Source organism: Pagrus pagrus (genome assembly GCF_965226575.1).
Source record: "Pagrus pagrus genome assembly, contig: HAP1_SCAFFOLD_134, whole genome shotgun sequence".
Classification (NCBI taxonomy): Eukaryota; Metazoa; Chordata; class Actinopteri; order Spariformes; family Sparidae; genus Pagrus; species Pagrus pagrus.
Genome location: NW_028175329.1, coordinates 60,666 through 85,204, shown reverse-complemented (window position 1 = coordinate 85,204; position 24,539 = coordinate 60,666). Strand labels below are relative to the sequence as shown.

Sequence of the window (24,539 nt, the reverse complement as noted above, 5' to 3'; positions counted from 1 at the left end):
CACTACTATTATATTATATTATATTATTTAGACTATTATAATTTATCGAAATGGTCCCCCAAAACTATGAAAATTAAACATTCATTCACAGATATTTTCCTTTGAATCCCAGCATTAGATTTACTAAATCCTCTTACTAATGATAGCAAAGTCAGCTGGGATGCAGATGTTCGAGCTGCGGATAGCATTATGGCTCCGCACTGTCTTTACTGGGCGTCTGCATCACCTGCAATGAAGGGAGATTGATTAGTAAAATTGAACGGGATACATTGCATAATGCAGATACAAAATAGAAATGCCCCGTACCTGAATCCTGGGGAAGGATGATTGGAACCGAGATGGAGGGACGGTTGAACTGCGCCTCGGCAAGCGCCAGCTGTCTCCGGTGCAGCTCCAACCTCTCCTGCTTTATCCGGACCATCTCTTCCTGCAGGGCAGTTTGTCGTTCGAGTCGGCCCTCTATCCCCCGCAGCACCACCAGCTTCTCCACCAGCATCTCGCTGCAGGCGCAGGTCGTTATTGTGGGCTGCCCTGTTAAGCCTCCCCGCATGCAGACAGCAGGCCCTGCTGGTTGGCACGCAGGGACAGGGCACAGTTGTGGGGGGTCGTCCTCTCCTGGGGGCGGGCACACCCCTGCTCCGCTCCCGGATGGCTCCTCTTCATCCTCACTTTCTGAGAGCCCCTCGTCCCCCTGAACATCGATGCCCCCACTAATGCGTTCAGAGGCCGTCTTCTCGATGATGGAGAGGACTTTCACACAGGCCACATGGGCTGGAGGGGGAGATCTTTTCGGCTATGGCCTGCCAAACACTGTTCTTCACTGTGATGTTCTTTTTGCCCCTTGTTCCCCCGAATAAAACATCACGGTGCTGCCAGACCTCGTCCACTAAGACGCCCATCTCCTCCGCGGTAAACGACGGTGCCCGCTTGTTTCTTTTGCTGCCAGTTTCTTCCATTCTCACATGTGTGTGGCTATATCCACGGGGGTATATATGCGCTAATGGGCTTGATTACTACTTGGATACACCTGTTGGCACACACACACACCCGCACCCACACACCCCCCCACACACACACGATACATGCGTAGCCTAATTGCACTGTGTGGGGGGACCACGGGGCGCTGTGTGTGACTTTTGTGCTGATAAAGAGGTGGGTGATCAATTTGCCTGGCATCGATTGATTCAGTTTCAGCACCACTGCGGTGGACAGCTCCCACTAAGAGCTTCTTTTGCTTGATCTTAAGGTTCTCCTAAGAAGGCAGTTCAGAACGCGTCTGGGAAACACCTGTATATTAGCGCTCCTTCTTAGCCGAACCCTTCTTAAGAGCCTTGTAGCATCCCCGGCTAAATGATGGTCGAACTCTCAAACTGATGGTTCACAATGATTTACTCCTTGGACCGTATTCAATGTAAACACACCGTAAGAGCTATGAAAGAAGAAAATAAAATACAGTTACCTTTAAATGAAATTACTTTTAACTGCTTTTATCCCATAAACAATCATGCAAGTTGACTCTCCTTTTATCTATTTTAATAAACTCATTGTAGACGCACAGGTTTTACTCCATGAATTTAAATATATATTTTAACTGCTACGATTGATGTTACAATCATGAAGGAAAATTCACATTTTAACTGAAGGACAACCTCCCATAGAGTGAAATATAAAACAATATTTAACATGAAATTAGCATTTTTAACCGTTCGTTTTTAACTCAATAAACAGTTTTTAACCTTAGCAGACCTCACATAAAACAGACAAAATACATCCTGTTGCATTAATAAAACAACCTACGAGTTAGCTTATAGCTTCATCTCATTTCCAATACAGACCGACACGGCAGCTTGGCCGTTGCTAATAGTAGCTACCGTTAACCACAACACGTTCTATACATGAAAATATCCACGGCAACCAAACTCGAGCCGGACATAAATATGGCATGAAAAGGTAACAAAACAAACCTTGTGCCCCTTATTAGCCAGGTGCTAGGGCGTTTCATGTGAGTTAGGCACACTTTAGCATTGAAGACAAACTCTTGGCCTTGCAGACACACTTTTCCTACTGCAGGTAAAGTCCGAAGCACCGGATGTGTACGAGGTCTCGGCGAGACGCTTTCAAAATAAAAGCACTGAATGTAACGTCTGCTTAATATATAAAAAATAAAAGTCTGGCTTTAAAGAATGTTAATAAGTAAACATAAAAACACATTTATAGAAATACTATGCTCATATTAAAGGTCATTTACAAGCCTTCTTAAGTCCTTAAGAATTATGGTATCTGGGAAACGCGGCCAATATCTGTGTGGCTACAACAAAATATGCAGATATGAGTTTTGAGCTCAGTGCACATCTTTAGGTGGCATTAAAGAAAAAAAGAAGCAATTTTTAGGGTCTATTGGGGTGCAGTTTACTGTGGAGTGTGCACCTCATAATCTTTTGTCCAGTAAGTAAGTGTATACTTTACATTAAAAAAAATTAAATTACTGTGGTACATTAAAAAAATGCTGAGGATGAGTCAGTGGGTGTAAAGGCTGGGTGCTTCAATTGTTTTGAAAAATGTTCGAGAACAATGGCCATTGGACTGACAGTACCCTGATGCTTTGTTGTTTGTGATCTTTGTCTCCGTGATCAAGAACAGCTGTCTATGGTTTCAGATTATATACAGCAACACTCAAAGCAATCCCAGTAGTACAAGTGCAGCTTCAGGTTAGGGTTGTTTACAAAATGTGTATCTTGATGATTCAGCTTGCCCATTTGAATCCATATTAACAAGTCATATAAAGTATGTGTTTGGCATAGGGCTGTCAGCTTTTCACTGCATGATTTACTGTGTGTTTTTCTCTTTTATGTCAAATGAATAACAAACGAAATACAAGAGTGGGAGGGTGGAAAAAGGGTATGTGTAACCATAACTGCACAAAAGTGTACAAAAACAACAATTACACTTAATGGGAGTGCAGTCATTCCCTACTTTAAGAATGACGCGACCCTATTGGTATTTGGAAATCATCTGGGGCCCGCCCTTATTTTTAATCACAACTCTGATCAGCACATGAGACTTGAAGTATGAAGTATTTCCCAAACTTTTTCTTATTTCATAAACGTAACAATTCTATGTGAACTTGAGCCTAAAGCAATGCAGTGCAAAATACTAATCCATCCACATACACATAACAATTTGTAATCTTGCACGCCTTTCAACACATGCCAACACATGCAGTTACAACCCCCTGTCACTAATATAAGATACATTACAGTGTTATGTTGAAGTCAATTCTGCATTCATAATAATCAGAATCAGAAACAGATTTATTGCCAAGAGGGATTTTACACAGACAAGGAATTTTTCTTGGTGAATAAGGTGCATGCATTGAAGACAATAAACAATAAACAAACAAACAGTGACTATAACATATACAATATAAACAATATAAACGCTATCAACACACAGAGGCAAAAAGTGTGGGATGGCTGATAAATAAAGACGGAAGATAAAATATAGAAGATATTAAAAATACAGGATGTACAAATTCTGCATTAATGTAATGCAAAGATTCAAGGGCAGAGGTGGGTTTGAGTGCAGGAGTGAAAGAGTCAGTGTCAGTGGGGGTGGGGGACCCGGGACTTGTTGAGGATCCCAACTGCAGAGGGGAAAAAACTGTTCATGTGGCGGGCGGTTTTGGTCCTGATGGACCGCAGCCTCCTGCCAGAGGGTAGAGGGTCAAATAGTCTGTGACCGGGATGGGAGGGGTCGGCCACAATCCTACCTGCACGCCTCAGAGCCCTGGAGCTGTGCAGGTCTTGAAGGGATGGAAGGTTGCAGCCAATCACCTTCTCGACAGAACGTATGATACACTGTAGTCTGCTCTTGTCCTTAGCAGTGGCAGCAGCTTACCAGATGGTGATGGAGGAGGTGAGGATGGACTCGATGATGGCAGTGTAGAAGTGCACCATCATCGTCTTTGGCAGGTTGGACTTCTTCAGCTGCCGCAGGAAGAACATCCTCTGTTGGGCTTGTTGTGGAAATTTGTCTAATTTGTGAGATATCTGAAAGAAACTTGTAAGAAATACCAGTTGTCTTTTAAGGATTTTATTCTTTATAAAGAAGGTTCATTAGTCAACAGAGTGGCATGCGGTCTGCAGAAAGAAGAACAAGATGAGACAGTTGAGAACCCTTTTTGTTAAAGGAAAGGAATGCCCTGTTGTAGGAACACATGTCCATCGCCTCTACATTCCATTGAGGTTCTGCTCTTGCATTAATTACTCCTCTCATCTGCAAGCTGACTGTTTTCAGGAAAAAGACGCTATGAAGTCTCTCACCTCTTCACCTGACTTGTTTTGCTTCCAATGAAACCGTCAGATTGACGCATCACAGGAAAAACCCCTCTTCTTTATTTACAGCTTGAATAACCCTTTTTGCCCTCTTCCCCCACTCAAGATGAACACTCCTTTCTCTCAGGTAGGTCGAGTTCATCATCAAATGAATCTCCTTTCAGAGATGATGAGGAACAGAAGAACTGTCATAATCATGTGTTATAACTTATTTCTTTGCAATTGTAAATTAGGTAACGACTCTGATGTTCTGTGTCTTCTTGTCTTCTTGTGACAAGAATTATCAAGTACACCCTCCAGAGTAAAAGCACTCTGGGCCTCTCCTCTGTTTTCCTAGCCCTCCTGCCCAAATGGTTTAGGACTATGCCTCTCTTATCACACATTCCATCCTATAATGGTTTCTGCACTCATCCAGATTTTAAGCAAGTTCTAATTGTCATTAAACCAGGAACTTATGCTCTTAATGTTAACAGATTAAGAAACAGCTAAAGAAGTTGATAACACTGAACTTTTCCCCGTGTCTCTGTGATGAAATTTGATTAAAATCAAGTTTAATGTTTAATGTGTCCTGTGTTCGGTGAAACCACAGCACCTCCTGATGATAAGCTCTGGTACGATTGGGACAGACCTTCAGGAGATCTTTTGTGTAATAAGTTCCTTGATAACTAGTAAATGTTTCTGATATGTTAATATCAGAAATATCTGATAAGTATTAAGCTAGAACCAGGAGGAATAAGTAAGTGATCAATTCTACTAGTTCTACGGTATATTCAAGTGTGTTTTTATTTTGATCCTGTTTTAATTTCCTTTAATTGTTCAGTGATTTTTAATCATGACATAATCCTTTTTCATGATAGACAAAGTTCATCTATTGAGCCATGGTGAGATTCTGTGAAAGGTGAAGTACGGTTTTGAAACGTTTAAAACTATAGTTTAGTTTAAGTGAGTTCCTGTGAAAGACAGCACACTCTCAAGCGGTAACTCCCCGCTGGGCAGTGAGCCAGAATCGTCACCGGCTCAGTACTGGACCAGCCACACTCTTCCTAAGACATCGGACCGTGGTCCCCAACCGGCTGATTCCCGATGAGCTGACACTCGGCCATTGGACCGGGACTTCCGGCTAGAGTCGCAAACCACCGGAGAGAAACCCTCCGCCGCTGACTCCGCCACTCTGCTAAGAAAGTAGGCTCTCCATCACCCATAACAGCTGGATTCACACATGATAAATGAGTGGTGTCTTAGGGTTCTGATCTTTTAGTTTAAGAGAAATTTGGTAACATTTCCTGTTCCCTGTTGCTATTCATTTAAATTGCCATTTCATTTATTTAATCTGAATTATTTAGTCAATAAACCTATTTAACCGTATGTCGTTGTCTGTGCAGGTTTGTTTTTAATGTGGAGAACCGATGGAAACTGTGTAGAATTCACTACTTCATTTATGAGATTGAATAAATTGATTTAAAATTGATTAGAATTGATACAAGTTAACCTTGTTTAGTCGGATTTGATTAATTACCTCCGGATTATTCAAATAGACAAAACATCGGCGGTGGTGCCCCATTAACGAGTGTTTTATTAATCGCCAGTGATTAATAAATTACAATTATTACTAGTGTATCTCCTACACTGTGTCCTTCTCATGTCTGTACCAGGCTCCGTTCCCATAACAAGAAGCACATATCTCTCTTTGTGCAGACAGTACAAACATTCAAGGATGTGGGAAGAACACAGTGAAGACAATGTAAGACATAATAATGAATAAAAATGGTATAGTAATACAATTTCCCATTACACTCCTCCCTTTTGATCATTTATTGATCACTTTAAGTATATACAAACTACACACTAGACATCAAACTTAAAAATTCACTCAGGATTCAATTTAAGTTATCACATATTGTATAGTTGAAAATCAATAATAGCTGTGTTTGTGGAACATAGACATTACTAGTATTCATTGCAAGCTGGGAGGAGGCAAAACACATGTGAATTACTGATCATGTCATGTGATTATTTCTAACAAAAATATAGAACACTGCATATATTTGATTCTTAAGCAAACATCCACTAATAAAATAGACCAACACATCTTAATCATCTATGTGTCTTAAAGAATATTTTTCAATTTATCATGCTAAAATGGATTCAGGGACGCAGGCTTGCTCCTCTCCAGCCCCTGTGTTTTGCAAGCGTAGAGGGGGCCACTACCTTGGAGAGGTTACGAGCACGATCACAAGGTAGTATGATGTCGTCTTCTGCTGCAAATCCCTGATCTTTATTCATCACATATTTTATGACTAGAAATGGGTAAACAATAATCATAAAAGTATAGCTGTAAACATTTGAGAAAAAATGATTAGTGAACTTGTTACTAAATGTCAAAACTTTTCATAATAGTATAAGCTTGAGAAAAATAATACTGATATCACACACAGTGACTTCATTAGTCTCTGTGTGTTCTTTCAACTCACCACACCTTACACGTCTTCATCGTCAGAGTCAGGATAAGGAGGAGGGGACCAACCAGGGTGAGGGAACAGATCAAGGGAATTATCTTCTGAATATGGAGGTGGTTCAAGTGATGCCATTCCAGTTGACGTTGAGATGGACCTATCTATGGCTCCAACAATTAAGACTCTAATGCAATTACGTCTCTGGAATCAGCTACCCGACAATCTGAAAAAAATTATTCATTTATCGTCATTTAAAAAGGCTCTCAAAAAGTACCTAATCAGTCAAACCATGTACCATCAAACATAAGACAATTATTGTCATGATTTTCCTTCGTCTCTCTCTCTCTCTCACACTTCTTATTCTTTCCTTATCATCTCATTCATTATTTCTGTTTTGTATTATTCATTTATGTATGTATTTTTTCCCCTTACTTCCTTACATTTACTGTTTAATCACTTACTTTTCTACTTATTTTTCATTATTGTTTAATTATTTTCCTATGTTATTGTTTTTAAACTGTATTAAATTTGATCTTTGAATATGTGGGTGAGGTTTTCATATAAGCCCTTTTGGGTTTCATACCTCCCCTTTGCACATCCCTGTCATGTTGATTGTTCATGTTGGTTTTTTTCTTTATATGATATTGTTTGTGCTAAATAAATAAAAAAAAAAAAAAATGCAAGGAATGATGCAACAACCACACAGTCCCATGCAGCGCTGCCCCTCCCTAAACGCAGAACACGCGCTGTGCGTAGGGCCCCACGATCCGTGGGGGGGGCCCATTTTGCGCAAGGGGACGCTTTCTCTGCAAATGCGCAAAGGATGCGCATCGCTGCCGTGAGGCGCGCGTAGAGCACCAAGTCAGTCCGAGGCAGGAGAGAAAAAAAAGAGACGAGTAATCTGACACCGCACACGTTGCCGCAACAACTGACAGCACGCAATATCTGACCAATCAGCGGTCAGATGCGCCAACAGGCAGTTGGATGCAGGTGGAGAGATGGCCTCTAAACGGCAACATGAATCAGGAGCAAGCAAAAGAAAGACAAAGTGAAAACAAGAGGAGGCTCGTGCTTCACTTGAAGGTGGGTATGTTGTTGAAATAAAAAAGCAAACTTTGTGGCATAAACACCCCAGCTGCTAGCCTGCTAATCATGAGACAGAAGAGAGGATAATTCTGTCTAGATGTGGACTGGAGATCAAATTTTCCAGCGGCCCTGATTATCATTTATTGAATGTCTTGTTAACTGCATATACATTCACCTCTGTTGAAAAAGGAGCGGTTAATTGACCAGTTGGTGGTCGTATGTTGGCTCAGGTTTATAGCCTATCAATCTATGCTATCAGTAGAAGTTTTGGGCTGTTTTTATGGAGGTAAAATATCGCCATCTCTTGGTGAATTTAATTCATAACAGTCATATAAGATAAAATAAAATAAGATAAATTAAGATAATCCTTTATTTGACCCACAATGGAGAAATTTAAAGCGTTGCAGCAGCAAACAGCAGTGTGAATATAGAACCTAATTACTAAATGTATAAATAAGTATATAAAAAATATTTAAATATAGAAATATCATCAAATCAAATCATAATGCATATTATTATTAGTTGTAGTCGTATTTGCATTAATTGCATTTTAATCTTTGTGAGGAGGCTAGCACCATTGCAGGAACTCTCCCTGTTACAGTTGCCTTTGCTGAGCAAAAACTGAAGCTCATCAATGGCGCAAGAACGCTTTAGTGGCCTGGCTATCATAAGCATCAACTCAGAAGTGGCACAGCAGCTGTCATATGATGACCTCATTGATGACTTTGCATCCAGAAAATGCAGACGTGTGCATCTGTAAAAGGCTTGTTCCATTGTTGAAAGAGTCATGTTGTAATGGGGGGGGGGCCTCAAAATAAAACTCTGCTTAGGGCCCCAATTTGGCCAGGGGCGGCCCTGGTCCCATGAGAGTTAATGCTACAATGAGCCCAGTGAGCAGAGACAAGATCAGTGCTTTCCATTTACCAAACATTGTATCAAACCAGCCAAAGGTGCTGTTAATACCAGAAAGTTCTCCACGAAGAGACCTCAGTCTCTCAAGAGCCTGGGCGACAGATCCGTCTGGGGCTGTGTTATTGGGAATGAAAGTACAGCAAGAGTCACCAAACATTACACAGACGCCCCCCTTGTCAGCCAGCAGCATGTCAAGCGCCATTCTGTTTTGCCAAGACATCAGAGATGTTGCTGACATCTGCTCAGCTAGTCCAGTGAGGGCATCATGTGTGTAGTTATGAACCTCTGTTGGTTGTAATAGATGTAATTAATCCAGTCCACATTTTTATTCAGTGTACACCACCAGCAAAAAGCTGTTTCAAAGCCTGCAAGAACCTGATTTCTAGCTTTGAATTCATCAGGGACACCACAAGGCACCCCTATAGCATCGATGTACACTGTTTTGTCAAAACTGCCAAGTGGGTTAGAGAAACGTTTCACCCTGTAATTTTGGGAGTGATGGTATTCTCCAACCGGCCACAGGTGTACCTGCGAAGCAAACATGGTTACTGCACACAAACCAGTCCAATTAGCAGGTAGAGATTTTCGCATTCTACCACAATCCCAGTAGATGTCTGGGTATGGCTCTATCTTATAGTCAAACGCATCACGCTTCCAGCGCCGACCATAAGAGCCATCCTCGATTAGTTCTTTGCCTGCTGCTGTCAGGAGGATACAGGATATGAGTTTTTGCACATTTAAGACGTGTCTGTCCAACACTGATACTGCCATAGGTGCGGTTGAAACAAATAAAGGTAGCACCCGATGCTACTTCAACTTGTCCTGCAACTGGTAATGGTGGTGAAGGAACTGAGAAACGGGGCAGCGGAGGGCAAGATTTGAACAGTGAGTGGCTGTACCTCCAGTGAGGTTGTGTAGATATTCTAGTGAGCAAACAGTCCACCAGACACACTACAAAGGGACCCACTCTTGGTTTGGGTTCAGTGCGACAATGAGGATTTCCAGGCAGACTGACCAGTGACAGGTTTGCTGTGTAGCCTTGACAGATGAGGCATGATGAGTTTGTCATTGTGCGTGCAGTATAATTGACATACTGCATCCACAGATTCTTCAGGGGCCCTGTCTGGTCCATAGGGGTCAGAGGTCAGGTGTCTTTTGGTTCTGTGTAGAAGTGCAGTGTTGTTGTGAGTGGTAGTGTTTTGTGAGACACTTTTGCTGGGATGAGTCGAAGGCCATAATATGGGTACCACTATGATGACAGCGATCCCCACAAGACAGCACAAGGTGCCTCGGAGACCGCACATGCCTGGCTGCCTGAATGGATGCCACGGACGTTGACGTCTTTCCATGTTGCACACAGGTGAATCAGTGCTTTGATCAATCGGCGCTCCGAAAGTTGTTTCCTCCCACAGTATGTCAATACTGTGACCGTCTGCTTCTCTTCCTGGCGTTATGAACACTCCTGGTCCTCAGCGTGTTGTGGAGTTGGGACCTTCCTGCAGTGGCTGGCGTGTGCCCAGGTGGCTCTCTCAGCGATTTTGACGGCAGTGTGGGTGGTGAGGAGGACCTGGAACGGGCCGCTCCACTTTTTGGACCTCCAGTGTTTTTGCCTGAGGTCACGAATCACGATGTAGTCGCCTGGAGTAAGGCTGTGGAGAGGATGGTTGGCCGGAGCAGGAAGGGCGTCCTTTACCAGTCTGTGGATTTGAGATAAAGCAGAGGACAACGTCTGGCAATATTGCAACATATCATTTTCATAGAAACAGGTCTCAGGGAGTGGTCTATTAACAGGCCCTACTCCCAGTTCGGGAGGCCTGCCAAGGAGGATTTCAAAGGGACTTAGATTTGCGCGCGCTCTTTTTCTCATTCTCATGTACATTAGCACAATCGGCAGGGCTTTAGTCCATGAGAGACCTGTTTCTTCACAACACTTTGCAAGTTTTGATTTCAAAGTGCAATTTTCTCTTTCCACTGCACCCCCACTCGCTGGATGGTAGGAGCAGTGTTGTCTCAAGTCAATCCCAAGAAAACCTCCAGGCTGTTTAATAGCTTCACTCACAAATGGTGTACCATTATCACTACTTATTTTCCTGGGGATACCCCATCGTGGTATCACACACGTCATCAGGGCCTTGGCCACAGCAGCGCTGTCCTGCTTTGAGGTGGGAAACACCTCAACCCATTTGGAAAACATGTCAACCATCACAAGGCAATATTTCTTGCCTTCACTTGGGGTTAGTTCAATGAAATCCATCATGACATGTTCAAAAGGTCCCTCTGGTTGTGGATGTGCTGCTTGTGGCTGTCGTGTAGTTTTACCTGCATTATGTGTAGTGCAGATATGACAGGATTGGCAAAATCTTTGAGAATAGGCTGTAAAGCCTTTTGTGAACCAATGTTTTTTTATCAGATCAAACATTCCCCCATTCCCCCCCAAATTTGGCAAAATGTGGAAAAAAGTGTTTTGGTAAACATGGTTTACTGTCAGGTCCGTGCCAGATGCCGTTAGTGTATGTGCAGTCGAGTGATCGCCAGATTCCTTTTTCATCAGCAGAAGCGCTAATATCTGTGTGTGTGTGTCAGAGTTGGAAGCACTAGTGTCTGTGTGTTTTTCAGGGTCAGAGTGAAGCAGGGTGTGGGTGTGTCTTACTCCATGTTTTCCAGCAGCAGCTTTAGCAGCTGCGTCTGCTCGTGCATTTCCAGAGTGGTATTCCAGAAAGGAGGTTCAACAAACTCTGAGTCTATCCCTGAACTCTGAGTTGACTTACCCTGTGAAGTGAAACTCTGAGTTTTCAGTTCCAGGATAGCTGATCTGAGTTAGGTAAGTCGACTCTGAGTACGTTAACTCTGAGTTGAGCTCGTGCCTGACGACTAGTAAAAAGCCATCATCAATGGAGCTCCGATACTGTGATTCACCATGGCAACAGGGGAGAAAACAGGAAGCAGACATTTTCTGTGGGGAAAAAAAGTAACACGGCTGCAGCCGTAATAAAAATCACTGACAGAGTTTTAGATGCGGCCGTCTTTTCATTTTGAATTTAACATCACTTTCTTTTATATTAGCCTTTGAGGAAGTGGTTGAATGTTGTTCAGTGTTTTATTTTATTTTAGGCTATTTTATTTAATTCAAATCGGCTGAAAATATAAAAACAGTCTCACGATGGCTCCTCACTTTGGTTTTATTTCACATATTAAACAAAGTAAAAGTTTATTCAGTGGATATTTTAACTTGTAGTAGCTTTTACCACCAACAGATGCTGTTTAACACACATCTGTGTCCTAACATCCTGCTGAGTAGATGAACATGAAGTGGTGCTCACCTCCACCACGTCCGCCAGAGACAGAGGAGCTGGTCCTGAGTCAGGTCGCTGGGTGACCAGAGGCTGAGGGCGTCACTCTCCCCCAGTACCCAACATTGGAGTCAGACACACACGTAGCCTACTGTCTACAGATTTAACTAGAAGTCATTTAATCTTATACTCAATGCGGCTGCAAACTAGAAACACGGACATTGAAATTACGTTGTTGGAAAAAATACAATAGGCTCTACTGATGGTTACTTTTGTAGCTATCTGTGGGAAATAAAGAAAGTCAAATGAAATGTGAGTTATTTCTCTTTTTCTGGTTGCTGAAGGTGATTGATTAACCTGCGAAGTGATTAAAAACAAACAAACAAAAAAAACAAACAAAGAGGATTGTTCAGATCTGAGAGCACGTCAGCGATGTGTAGCCTGATATTCGCTGTGCGGCCGGAGAATATAAATGACGGACTGATGAGAAGCGGTCTACTGTTCGGTTCAGTCCTCGTCGGGGAGTGAGAGCTCATCTAAATGAATCTAAATTCTCCTCCTGGTGTAAAACTATGTGAATTATTTCTGCTTCAACATGATCGGACTGAAGGAAAGGACAGCTGCTGTCAGACAGCTCCGTCAGACTCAGGGTTTCTTCAGGTAAACCTGCCAGTGAGCAGGTTATGTTCACAGAGTCAGTTACCGCAGTAACAGACTCAGAGTTTAAGTTACCTCTCTTTCTGGAACTAAAAACTCAGAGTTTCTCTCATCTCAGGGTTAACAAACTCAGAGTTTTCACAAAACCCACTTTCTGAAATACCCCCCTGTAGAAACTGAATCACTGTTGTTAGTGTGAGCCTGACATTTACACACAGCAATGGCTCTGGGCAATAACGCAGCATCCAATAATGCAGAAACTTTGTCACCATTCAGAATAGGCTTTCCATCAGATTTTATGAATTTCCTGTGCTTCCATAGAGCACCAAAATCATGCAAAACGCTTAAAGCATAACGACTATCGGTCCAGATCGTTACTGATTTATCTTCTGCTAGTTTACAGGTCTCTGTGAGAGCAACTAACTCTGCAGCTTGAGCAGAGTAGTGAGGCGGCAAAGAACCTGATTTCAAAGTCTCATGTAGTGAGACTACAGCATAACCAACCTGTTTTTTTACCGGTTTCTGGGTTACGGGATGCTGAGCCATCGACAAACAAAACAAAGTGAGGATTAATCAGTGGAGTTTCAGACAAATCGGTGCAATGGGTGCACACCTCGTCCAACACAGCAACACAGTTGTGATCTTCACCCTCCCCCTGAATGGGAAGCAATGTAGCAGGGTTAAGAACAGTACATCTTTTGATCTTGATGTTAGGCATGTCAAGCAAAACAGTATTGTGTCTTAGCCATCGTGCTGTGGAGAGATGTGAGGTTTTCTGTTCAAGCAAAATTAGAGAAACAGCATGAGGAACAAGGAGAGTCAGATCTGAATAACCTACAGTATCCCTTGAAGCCATAACAGCTTTCTCAGCTGCTGCTACAGCCCGGAGACAACGTGGCAACCCAGCAGCTACAGGGTCGAGTTTAGCAGAGAAATAAGCCACAGGTCTAAGTTTCCCCCCATGATCTTGGAGCAGCACTGATGTCATACATGCATTCCTCTCATCAACAGTCTGTGTGAATGGTCTGCTCGGGTCAGGTCGCCCTAAAGTAGGTGTTGTCTGTAGAGCTAGTTTCAGGTCAGTGAAGGCCTTTTCAGCCTCAGGAGTCCATGTCACTAAATCATGTGATTGTGGGCTTTTACCATGCACCGTGGCACCAAGTGGTGCTTCTAACACTGCATAGAACACATTCCCAGGAACGAAAGAACTTGTTTTTTGGTTCTAGGCCTGGGAATGTTCTGAATTGCCTCAACACGATTGGGTGAAAGGGATTTCCCGTCGCTGGAAATCTCATGACCCAAAAATGTGACCTTTTGTCGGACATGTTTTAGGAGTCGGATCGTATCGCGTTCGCATTGTTCTTTTGTTGGCGCACAAATCACAAGGTCGTCCACATACTGCAAAAGTGCAGAGCCCTCGGACAAAGCCAGAGGCTCTAGACTTTTCCGCAACGCGTCGTAAACAGTACGGGACTCGCAAACCAGAACTGACTATCTGGATGAACAGGAACACTGAAAAATGCATTGGCCAGGTCCACCACCGAAAACCACTTGTGACAAAATTGTGTAAGGATTAGGAACTTGAGGAGCTCTCGGCTGTACAGCATCATTTACGACTTGCAAGTCTTGTACAAAACGCCATTCAGTTGGTTGACCTTTGTCTCTTATTTTCTTCACAGGAAAAAATAGGAGTCCTCACAGGAGAAGTGTCACAAGGCACAATTACTCCTGCCTTTTTCAGGGACTCAAAAACCTTCAATAGCCTCAGGTTTGGCAAGGTGTTGGCAAGGTCTGTAATCAGATTTGGGGGTGATCACCACTGGTTCTGCTGTTTTAATTAGACCAACATCATGTTTTCCTCGAGCCCACAGAGTCTTAGGACTTCCTGGAGGGCTGGGATGGCTGCAGCCTCAGTCTCTGACAGAAAAATGTGCGAGGATGTTATAGGTGGAACTAACTGAACTGTTCGTTGTGTGTGAGTGGTTGCAGAAAAACCTTTCTAAATGCATGCAGTTTTGGATTGTAAAACACATGTGGGTCATCTGTGGGGTCCCACTTAGTGGTTGATCTACATGCACGTGCAAAAAGACCCAAATCCTCCCATTTATCAGTGTTTGCTTTTTCAAGTGCAATGTGCGGCGCAGAGTTATTTACATAGTACTGATGTTTTTGAGTGGGTGTAAGTTGCACAGATGCAATGCATTTGTTTTCTGTCCAACATAGGTGTGTGATACACAACCGTTCATTTTTGTATTTGTCATCATACCATTTCTTTTCATACTGTCTATCTGGACCCACTAAAAACAAAAGATGTACACTGAAGTGAGTCATTTGGCATGCACTGCACGTGCGTGTGGTGGGCCAGGGGGTGTGTGTTTTCTGGCCTCTTCCAAAAATAGACTGCAGATATCGCTCTACGGTAGCTTCCACTGATAAGCATACAACAGCTGATCAGGGCAATATTTCACAAACAACTGTGCATTTTCATGAGGTTTTATGACTTGAACACCATCTGGTGTGGGAATAAGAGTTATTCCCAGTTTGCACATGAGATCTCTGCCCAATAAATTTATAGGGCAGCAGTCTGACAACAGAAATGCATGTTTGAAGTTGGTGCTGTTATCATCGGAACATTTAAGAGGAACAGTAAAATGTTCACGTACTACTACACCAGAAGCACTTGCAGAGTTGACAAAGCAGACTGACATTTTAGGAGAGCTCAGAAACTCCTTTCCTTTGATCACTGAGTGTGTGGCACCAGAGACAACAAGGAAAGAAACCATTCTGTCATTCACAGATAGAGAATATGTTGGCATTTTCTTAAAGGCATTGTTTTCATATTTCACATATGTACCAGCTGGAGGTGAACATTTTGTTTCAAGGAAGGTTATTGCATCACATAACAATTCAAACGTGTGATCTGTAGTGTGCGATGTGGGTGTGTTACCAGGCTCCAGATGCGTCGGGTGAGTCAGAGTAGAGAATGAGCTGTCCGGCCGCACCCCCCTTCCCTTCTCTCAGTCCGCCTGGCTGGAGGTCGCAGCTAGAGTCTTGGTGCAATCCTTGGCCCAATGTCCTTTTTGTTCACATCGGAGACACACTTCTGGATCACAATAAGAGCGTCTCCAGTCACCGTATCCTCTGTGACCCCGTCCTCGATATGCAGCCTCAGTTTCACCTTTCGCCTGTACGCAGTCAGAGATCTTAGCAGAGTTCATCCGAGGTGGGAAGGCAGCTGTAATTACTGTATACAGCGCGGTAACAGCATGTCTATAGTCTTCATTTTCCACGTCGTCCCAGTCATGATGTGAGCAGCACGTGTCGCCACTTGGAAACTTTTCTGAAAGCTTTGACCAATCTGCTGCTCCCATTTTCAGGATTAGCAGGCGTTTCAGTTCAGGAAGGGTTGGGCTGAATTCTCGACAGAAAAGTTCTAAGTCCTCATCAAATTTCTTTCCACATGTACTCGGCTGTGGCAGGTGTGCCATGGCCTCTTTCACATCAGTATCAGACCTGGGGCGGAAAACCATTTGGACGCCCCGGGCTCCTGCCACCTCCACCATGGGATAGGTGCCGGTGGCTCCTGTATTATCTTCCTTGTTGGCCTTGCTTCTGGTGTAAGGTCGAGGAGTAAGAGGGGAATGTTCTCCAAAGTTTGCAGCAACAGATGTGGTTTTGGTTAGCTGTCCTTTGTTGGCACTGAGCTTCGCATCCCCTTGTTTGTGTCCCGCTGCGCTCATATCTGGTTGGGAAGCAGACGATGACGGTTTCTGGTCGTCCGGGTATGGCGGTGGTGCTGGAGACCGTAGTGGCGGTGGTGGTCTCGGCGGTGCTATGGGTTGAACAGGAGGGACGCGTCGAGGTCATAGTCCACTCTGAGACACTGAGGCATAGGACCTGGAAGTGGGGGATACAGAGAAGAAACCCGATTCTGAGAAGACAACTCTGTTCTTTTCTCATCACTTGCACTCTTCTTTTCCTTCTCATTTTGACTAGCACATTTACGTCTCTCCCTGCATCCACTTTCCACATCCTAAAGGCTTTCAAATGCCTTTCAACCTCCCCAAGTTTTTTTATGTGACACTTTTCTTTTTGCTTTTATCTCTTTTATTCTAAAATTAATCTTCTCCTCCAACAGATTCAGCTGTCTCATGCTGAATGTCCCTCCGCAGGGAAAACCAAACTCTCTCACCCAGACATGTAAAGGCTCTATAGCCTCATTACCATCATTAACCTTTATGTAATTTATGTTTGGGGCAGCCAGGTCTGGTCCTACGCCAGCTTCCTGTTTTTTTGCTGGATTTGCCTCCCATTGTTCTACTTGTCACTTGTCCCAGTGCACTTTATATTTATCCTTAAGACCCGGTCATTACCATGAATTCAGTTTAATTACGCTACAAATTCTGAAAAAAAGCAGCCAACCAGCGGTGATAACCTTAAGAGACCCCTTGTCTCTGCTTGGTTTCACTCGGCCCTGATTTGGCCCCCAATCCAGCGGTAAAACAGCTTAATAGGATAAACACCTTTTCTTCCTATTAGCGCCGGTGTTCCCAGAACCCGGTATTACTCTGCCCTGAATTGGTTCGAGTCGCCCAACTATCACAATGATCAACAGAAATCCAGCAAAAATTACTAATTTACTTAATTTTTTATTTTTTTTTCCAAAACATAATTATAGTTATTTATTCATTTATTTTCCCTCTTAAAGAAGTTTCGTTTCTTTCAGTATCTCACCGTTTGTTAAGCAACGTGGTCCTTTTTCCCTCAATAAGGATTCCAGTGATGACGGTCCGGGGCCGCAGCGGTCAGTCCTCTCGTCTCTTAAGATTTTTTCTCGAGGTAGAGGCTGGACGAAGTTTTCCTCCAGGCTGGCCGGTCACAGTCCGCTGCAGGCTCCAGATCCTGTCACACAAGGAATCCCACTTCTGACACCAAATTGTTGTGGAAATTTGTCTTATTTGTGAGATATCTGAAACAAACTTGTAAGAAATACCAGTTGTCTTTTAAGGATTTTATTCTTTATAAAAAAGGTTCATCAATCAACAGAGTGGCATGCGGTCTGCAGAAAGAAGAACAAGATGAGACAGTTGAGAACCCTTTTTGTTAAAGGAAAGGAATGCCCTGTGTCCTTCTCATGTCTGTACCAGGCTCCGTTCCCATAACAAGAAGCACATATCTCTCTTTGTGCTGACAGTACAAACATTCGAGGATGTGGGAAGAACACAGTGAAGACAATGTAAGACGACATAATGAATAAAAATGGTATAGTAATGCAATTTCCCATTCCAGGCTTTTATGGTGAGGGATCTGATGTTCGGCTCCCATTTTAGGTCCTGGGTGATAATGGTGCCCAGGAAACGGCAGGACTCCACAGAGTTGACTGGGGAGCCACACAGGTTGAAGGAGGCGGGTGGGGCTGGGTTCTTTCTGAAGTCCACTACTATCTCCACTGTCTTTAGAGCATTAAGCTCCAGGTTGTTCTGGCTGCACCAGGTCACCAAATGGTCAATCTCTCACCTGTAGGCGTACAGGTTTCCAGATGTTACCAGTTCTGGTCCCAAAGCAATTTTTTCAACAACTCAACCTTTGCATCACACAGTTTATATGGAGAAACAAACCACCCAGGATAAAGATGTTAATATTGCAAAACCCTCTAGAAAAAGGTGGACTGAAAAGTCCCCAATTTTGAGCATTTCTATTGGGCAGCACAAATTACAGCAATGTGGGTCTGGCAAACAGTGCAAATCCCATTCACCTAAGTGGAAACAAATTGAACAGAACCATTTAACAGAGTTCAAACTGGAATCAGTTCAATATAACAGCTCGCTTAGCTCTCTTTTGGTTACAACAACAAACCCAGTTATTGTCCATACTTATAAGATATGGCAGCAAATTTGGAAGAAAACGGGCTGTATTCAACCTATTTATGACAAATCCCCTTTCCACTCCAATCCCTCTTTACCTAAAGCCCTTAGAGATGGTATTACAAACCTATGGTTTACAAGAGGTATTACAACTTTTGGGAATTTGTTCAAAGATGGAACCCTTCAGACTTTTGAAGAGCTCTCATCTCAGTATGGACTACTCCACACCCATTATTTCAAATACCTCCAGGTTAGGCACTTTGTTATCTCCGAACAGGGTGGCCATCTTCAACCATTAAAAGAGCAGCCTCTAGATAAACTTGTGCGTAGTAAACAGGGAGTGGGGGGGGGTTTATCAAATCAAATCAAATCAAATTTTATTTATATAGCCCAAAATCACAATTCATTCTTTATTCTTCATTTTATCTTGAACAACAAGTAGCCATCAAAATGATATGTCAGACAAACAAAATAATCTGTTCGAGAGGGAACAGGAGGAAGCAGAAAGCTTATTTAGTCCTGTCCCTTCTTCACAACTTCCTCACATCATAAAATAAATACAACAAAAAAGAAATATATAAAAGTAAAATACAAAGTAATGACAAAATGATAAATACAACAAAACAATTAACAAAAAATCAAGGCATACTTAAACTAGCCTCCTACAATATCCTAAACTCGAAAAAGTTAATTCCCCAGTCACTCCCCATATACCACCAAAGTGAAGTACTGTATTCCATAACCCAGCCGTGATTGCAATTAGTTATATTTATATTATACATATTGCTTCGTATAAGGAACAGAAATGTAATAGAATAATTACATCCAGAAAATAGATAGTTTTGAGGTCTTATTTTTTTATTATATTTGTCAAGAATTGCTTTCTTGTATCTGTTTTTAAACTGTATAGAGCTAGTACTTTGATTTCTTCTTCAAGATCATTCCACAATGTTACCCCATAGACTGATATGCACATGCTTTTAAAAGCAGTACGTACACAAGGTTTTTTAAAATTTAATTTTCCTCTTAGATGATATTTACCTTCTCTATCTTGAAACATTTTTTTAAATGTTTTCAGGCAGTGCATTATTTCTTGCTTTAAACATTATTATTGCTGTTCTAACTTTCACTAAGTCCATAAATTTCAAAGTCTGTAATTTAAAAAATAGAGGATTCGTATGATCAAGATACCCAGCATGATTTATTATCCTTACTGCTCTTTTTTGCAATGTGCATATCCTTTTTAAGGTACTCTTGTAAGTATTACCCCAGATTTCAACACAATAGATCAGATATGGTAATATGTGTAATAGCGGATAAGGTCTAACGTCTCATTTGGAAAAGTCGGCGAACCCCTGGGTATCCCACACACTCAGAGTCTGGCAGAAGGTAATTAATATTTGTGAGATGCATAGAATGTTGAGAATTTTCAGATGGTTTGCCTATGACTCAGATTTTATTCCCAATAGGCACAACTCTAGTTTTAAATCATGGACATTGTATGGTCTCACAACACTCCTTTCACTTACTCGGAGAAAGCCTGTGCACAGCTTTGAGACCTTGCGGGATAATCACGGCTTGGCACGAAACAAATTTCATAGATACCTGCAATTACGATCATATATTGCTTATGAATGTAAATTGACCGACCTTACAGAACGTGAATCAGAATTTTTCCACACATATGGCATGCTGGAGACAATGTGGTTCAACTGTTGCTAACCACTATCATATCTTCTGGGATTGTCCCAAGTTAAATGATTTCTGGAGGGGTATCCAGGCTTCCTTAAGCACGTTTTTTAACACTCAAATACCTCTGGTTTTTGATGTTCTGTACCTGGGTCTTGTCTCTTTTTTGAAATGCAGGACCGAGATAAAGCTGCTGCAATTACTTTTGGTGGCTAGTAAGAAAACAATTACAAGGAGATGGTTAAGCCCGATTCAGCCTACCCTGGATGATTGGATTGGAATTACCCTAGAGATATTTAGGATGGAAAAATTGAGCTATCAATTAAGAATCCAAAAGGACAAATTTTACCAAATCTGGAACAACTGGATTTCATTCATAACCCCCACGAGAGCAGATTTCATTTGATCTCACTGGTAATATTACTTCCTAGATTACTTACTTAATTTCTGACTGGTTATTGTTAATTATTTCTATGACAGCAGCAGCGGGCGACCACCCTGGTTCCTGTACATAGTTCCATTTAAACTGTGAGATGAGAGATGAGATCTACAAGTAAGTTGTACCAGAGTTCTCTCTAAGTGAGCATGTAAATCTCATCTGGCTTTGTGTACCTCACGCAAATTATCAGTACTGTCTTTTAAGAGGATAACCTGTATCCACTGATATTATTCCATTACAATTGCTGTGTAATTTAAGTTATTAGAGGAAAGTGGGTACTACAAAGGCCGAACGTAATTTAATCCACGACCCATGACTATACCTTTTTTGGACTCGCATGCCTGGACGGCTGGTGATGCGTTTTTCCTGGACTCAAACAAACAAAACCGGAAGGACACTTGTTTTCACTCTTACCAATGTTGATATGCTGGTGTATTTATGTCCATTCCAAATAAAGATATAATAAAAAAAAAAAAAAAAAAGATATTGTAATGAGTGCACAGTACAGAAAGTGTAGTGTTGCTTGATTCAAGATATATCTACATGTACTCAGCACTCCAATGCTCTTTGCCATCTTAGTACACAGATACTTAATGTGGGCCTTCCAGCAAAACTAAATTAATAAATTAAAAATTAAAACACTCCAAAATTTGTTTTCATAAACTCTTTCTATTGCAACATTATTCATTTCTACGTGAACATCTTCATTCATTTTACGATGTCCAAAATTTATAAATTTAGTTTTGTTCAGGTTCAATCAGCGCTGCCCCTCCTTAGACGCAGAACACGCGCTGTGCGTAGGGCCCCACGATCCGTGGGGGGCCCCATTTTGCACAAGGGGACGCATTCTCCGCAAATGCGCAAAGGATGCGCATCGCTGCCGTGAGGCACGCTTAGAGCACCAAGTCAGCCAAAGGCAGGAGAGAAAAAAAAAGAGACGAGTAATCTGACGCCGCACACGTTGCCGCAATGATTGACAGCACGCAGCATCTGACCAATCAGCGGTCAGATGCGCCGACAGGCAGTTGGATGCAGGTGGAGAGATGGCCTCCCAACGGCAATATGAATCGGGAGCAAGCAAAAGAAAGACAAAGTCTAAACAAGAGGAGGCTCGTGCTTCACTTGAAGGTGGGTATGTTGTTGAAATAAAAAAGAAAACTTTGTGGCATAAACACCCCAGCTGCTAGCATGCTAATCATGAGACAGGAGAGAGGATAATTCTGTCTAGATGTGGACTGGAGATGAAATTTTCCAGCGGCCCTGATTATCATTTATTGAATGTCTTGTTAACTGCATATACATTCAGCTCTGTTGAAAAAGGAGCGGTTAATTGACCAGTTGGTGGTCGTATGTTGGCTCAGGTTTATAGCCTATCAATCTATGCTATCAATAGAAGTTTTGGGCTATTTTTATGGAGGTAAAATGTCGCCATCTCTTGGTGAATTTAATTTATAACAGTCATATAAGATTAGATAAGAAAAATTAAGATAATCCTTGACCCACAATGGAGAAATGTAAAGCGTTACAGCAGCAAACAGCAGTGTAGGAATATAGAACCTAAGCACTAAATGTAAAAATAAGTATTTAAAAATATGTAGATATAGAAATATCATCAAATCAAATCATAATGAATATTATTAGCTGTAGTCGTATTTGCATTAATTGCATTTTAATCTTTGTGAGGCTAGTATTTACATTAATTTCATTGTGTAATTTACCATTAAGACCAAAACAAAAATTAATAATCTGCTTGTATGGTGGATTTCTTGTCATAACAGGGTCAATGCTGAAGTTTGTTACTAAGGGTGACACGGAGCCAGCACCCAGTATGTCACAAGGGCCATCAGGCACCATGTCTACTGAAGCAGCCTGCATCTGTAAAAGGCTTGTTCCATTGTTGAAAGAGGCTGTTCATTTGATTTGTTCCTACTTATAAAAGGTTGTAAACCTAAATGGCATTCCGTGATACAGTCATTTTGTAAAGGGGGGGGGGGCCTCAAAATAAAATTCTGCTTAGGGCCCCAATTTTGCCAGGGGCGGCCCTGGGTTCAATGATAATTTATTTATATCAAACCAACTTTTTAATTTATACATTTCTTCCGTGACCACTTCCAAGAGCTGCTGCAAGTCTTCCCCAGAACAAAAAATATTTGTGTCATCCGCAAAGACAACAAACTTCAGTACATTTGAAACTCTACAAATGTCATTAATGTACAAAATAACTAGCTTCGGCCCCAAGACTGACCCCTGTGGGACACCACAGGTAATGTTCAGGTTCTTTGACTTGTGAAGACCCATCTGCACAAATTGAAGCCTGTTTTTAATGTAACTCTTTATCCAATCCAATGCAACCCCTCTGATGCCATACCTCTCCAGTTTTTTAAGTAGCATCCCATGATCAATTGTGTCGAATGCTTTTTTTAGGTCAACAAATATATAGAAGTTAATCTGCCTGATCTGAACCCATACTGACTGTCCATGAATATATTATTTTTTTTAATGAAATTATCCAGTCTTGTAACAAAAAGTTTTTCAATAATTTTTGAGAACTGAGAAAGCAAGGATACAGGTCTATAGTTGGTGAAAAGGTGTTTATCACCATCTTTATACAATTACTTTAGCAACTTTAATTTTATCTGGAAATGTTCCCGTTATGAATGATAAATTACATATATGTGTTAACAGACCCACAATTCCATTTATTATTTTCTTTAGAAGACTCATATCGATATCATTCTAATCTTTTGACGTTTTACTTATACACTTATTTACAATATCAATAATTTCCTTACTTTTCAGTTCCCAATATGACTGAATTTGGATTTCTCTCCACACATTTTTCCTCAACACATTTCTTCTCGGATTTATTTCTTTGGCCAGATTAGGACCCATCCATTAACAAAAAAACTGTTAAATTTGTCAACCACTTCATTCCTATCAGTAATTGTTATGCCATTGTCCGTAAACAATTCAGGGTAATCTGGTTTGGTTTGTCTTTTTCTAATTATATTATTTAAGGGAATAGTTGTCCAGTCCATCAGCAGGGCAGAGGAGAGCCATTAGCATTGGGCTAAGACAAGCGACAAAAGTAGCTAATTTGGCTAACGTTACATATTTCATGAAAATAACAAATCCCCGAAGCAAAACAACTAATTACCTGTCCAACAGAAAGACAGCAACCTCTGCATCACTTCTGGAAGTGCTACTTTTGGCTGCATTTTCTCTGCCATTGTTCTCTCTTGGTAACTCTGCTGCTTCTTCTTCTGCTGCTGTTTTATGGCTGTTGGCAAACAACTTTAGGTGTGCATTACCGCCACCTTCTGAACTGGAGTGTGGATCTCCTGCTAACTCCATAGCTGTGTCCAAATTCAGGGGCCGCATCCTTCGAAGGCCGGGTCCTTCGGAGAGTCCTTTGACGGTTGCGTCAACCATAGTTAAATTGGACGGTCCAGCCTTCGGCGTATTTCCTGGTTTGCGTCACCAGATGTTCCCGCCCTTACGGTAATGTCATGATTGATGCCGCCCAGGCCCGCGAAAGAGTTTTGACTGAATGGATTTTATGGTTTTCTGAACGTCTAACATTTTGAAAGCGAAGGCTTTTATAGCTTTACTTCCAACGGCATAATGCTAATTTATGCCGTATGCTAATGCATTACCAGGGTCACGTATTTTAACTGAAAGTCCGCTGAAGTTTAACATATCTGGCAATGGATGATCAAATGAGTAAAAACCGAGTATAAACCCAGAACTTACATTTAAATGTCAAGTCCGCGCCACTTGATGTCGCCATTGTTCAGTTTTCCCTCTTCTTTTTC

At 41.9% G+C, this 24,539-nt stretch overlaps 1 long non-coding RNA gene across 1 annotated transcript; it reads right to left on the bottom strand.

Moving 5' to 3' along the window:
* Positions 1 to 9,096: 9,096 nt before the first annotated feature.
* On the bottom strand, positions 9,097 to 17,369 carry LOC311254017. The gene is made up of 2 exons (XR_014622141.1): positions 15,680 to 17,369; positions 9,097 to 10,482 (listed from the first exon to the last, which is right to left on the bottom strand). It is a non-coding gene; the product is annotated as an uncharacterized lncRNA (long non-coding RNA).
* Positions 17,370 to 24,539: the final 7,170 nt, after the last annotated feature.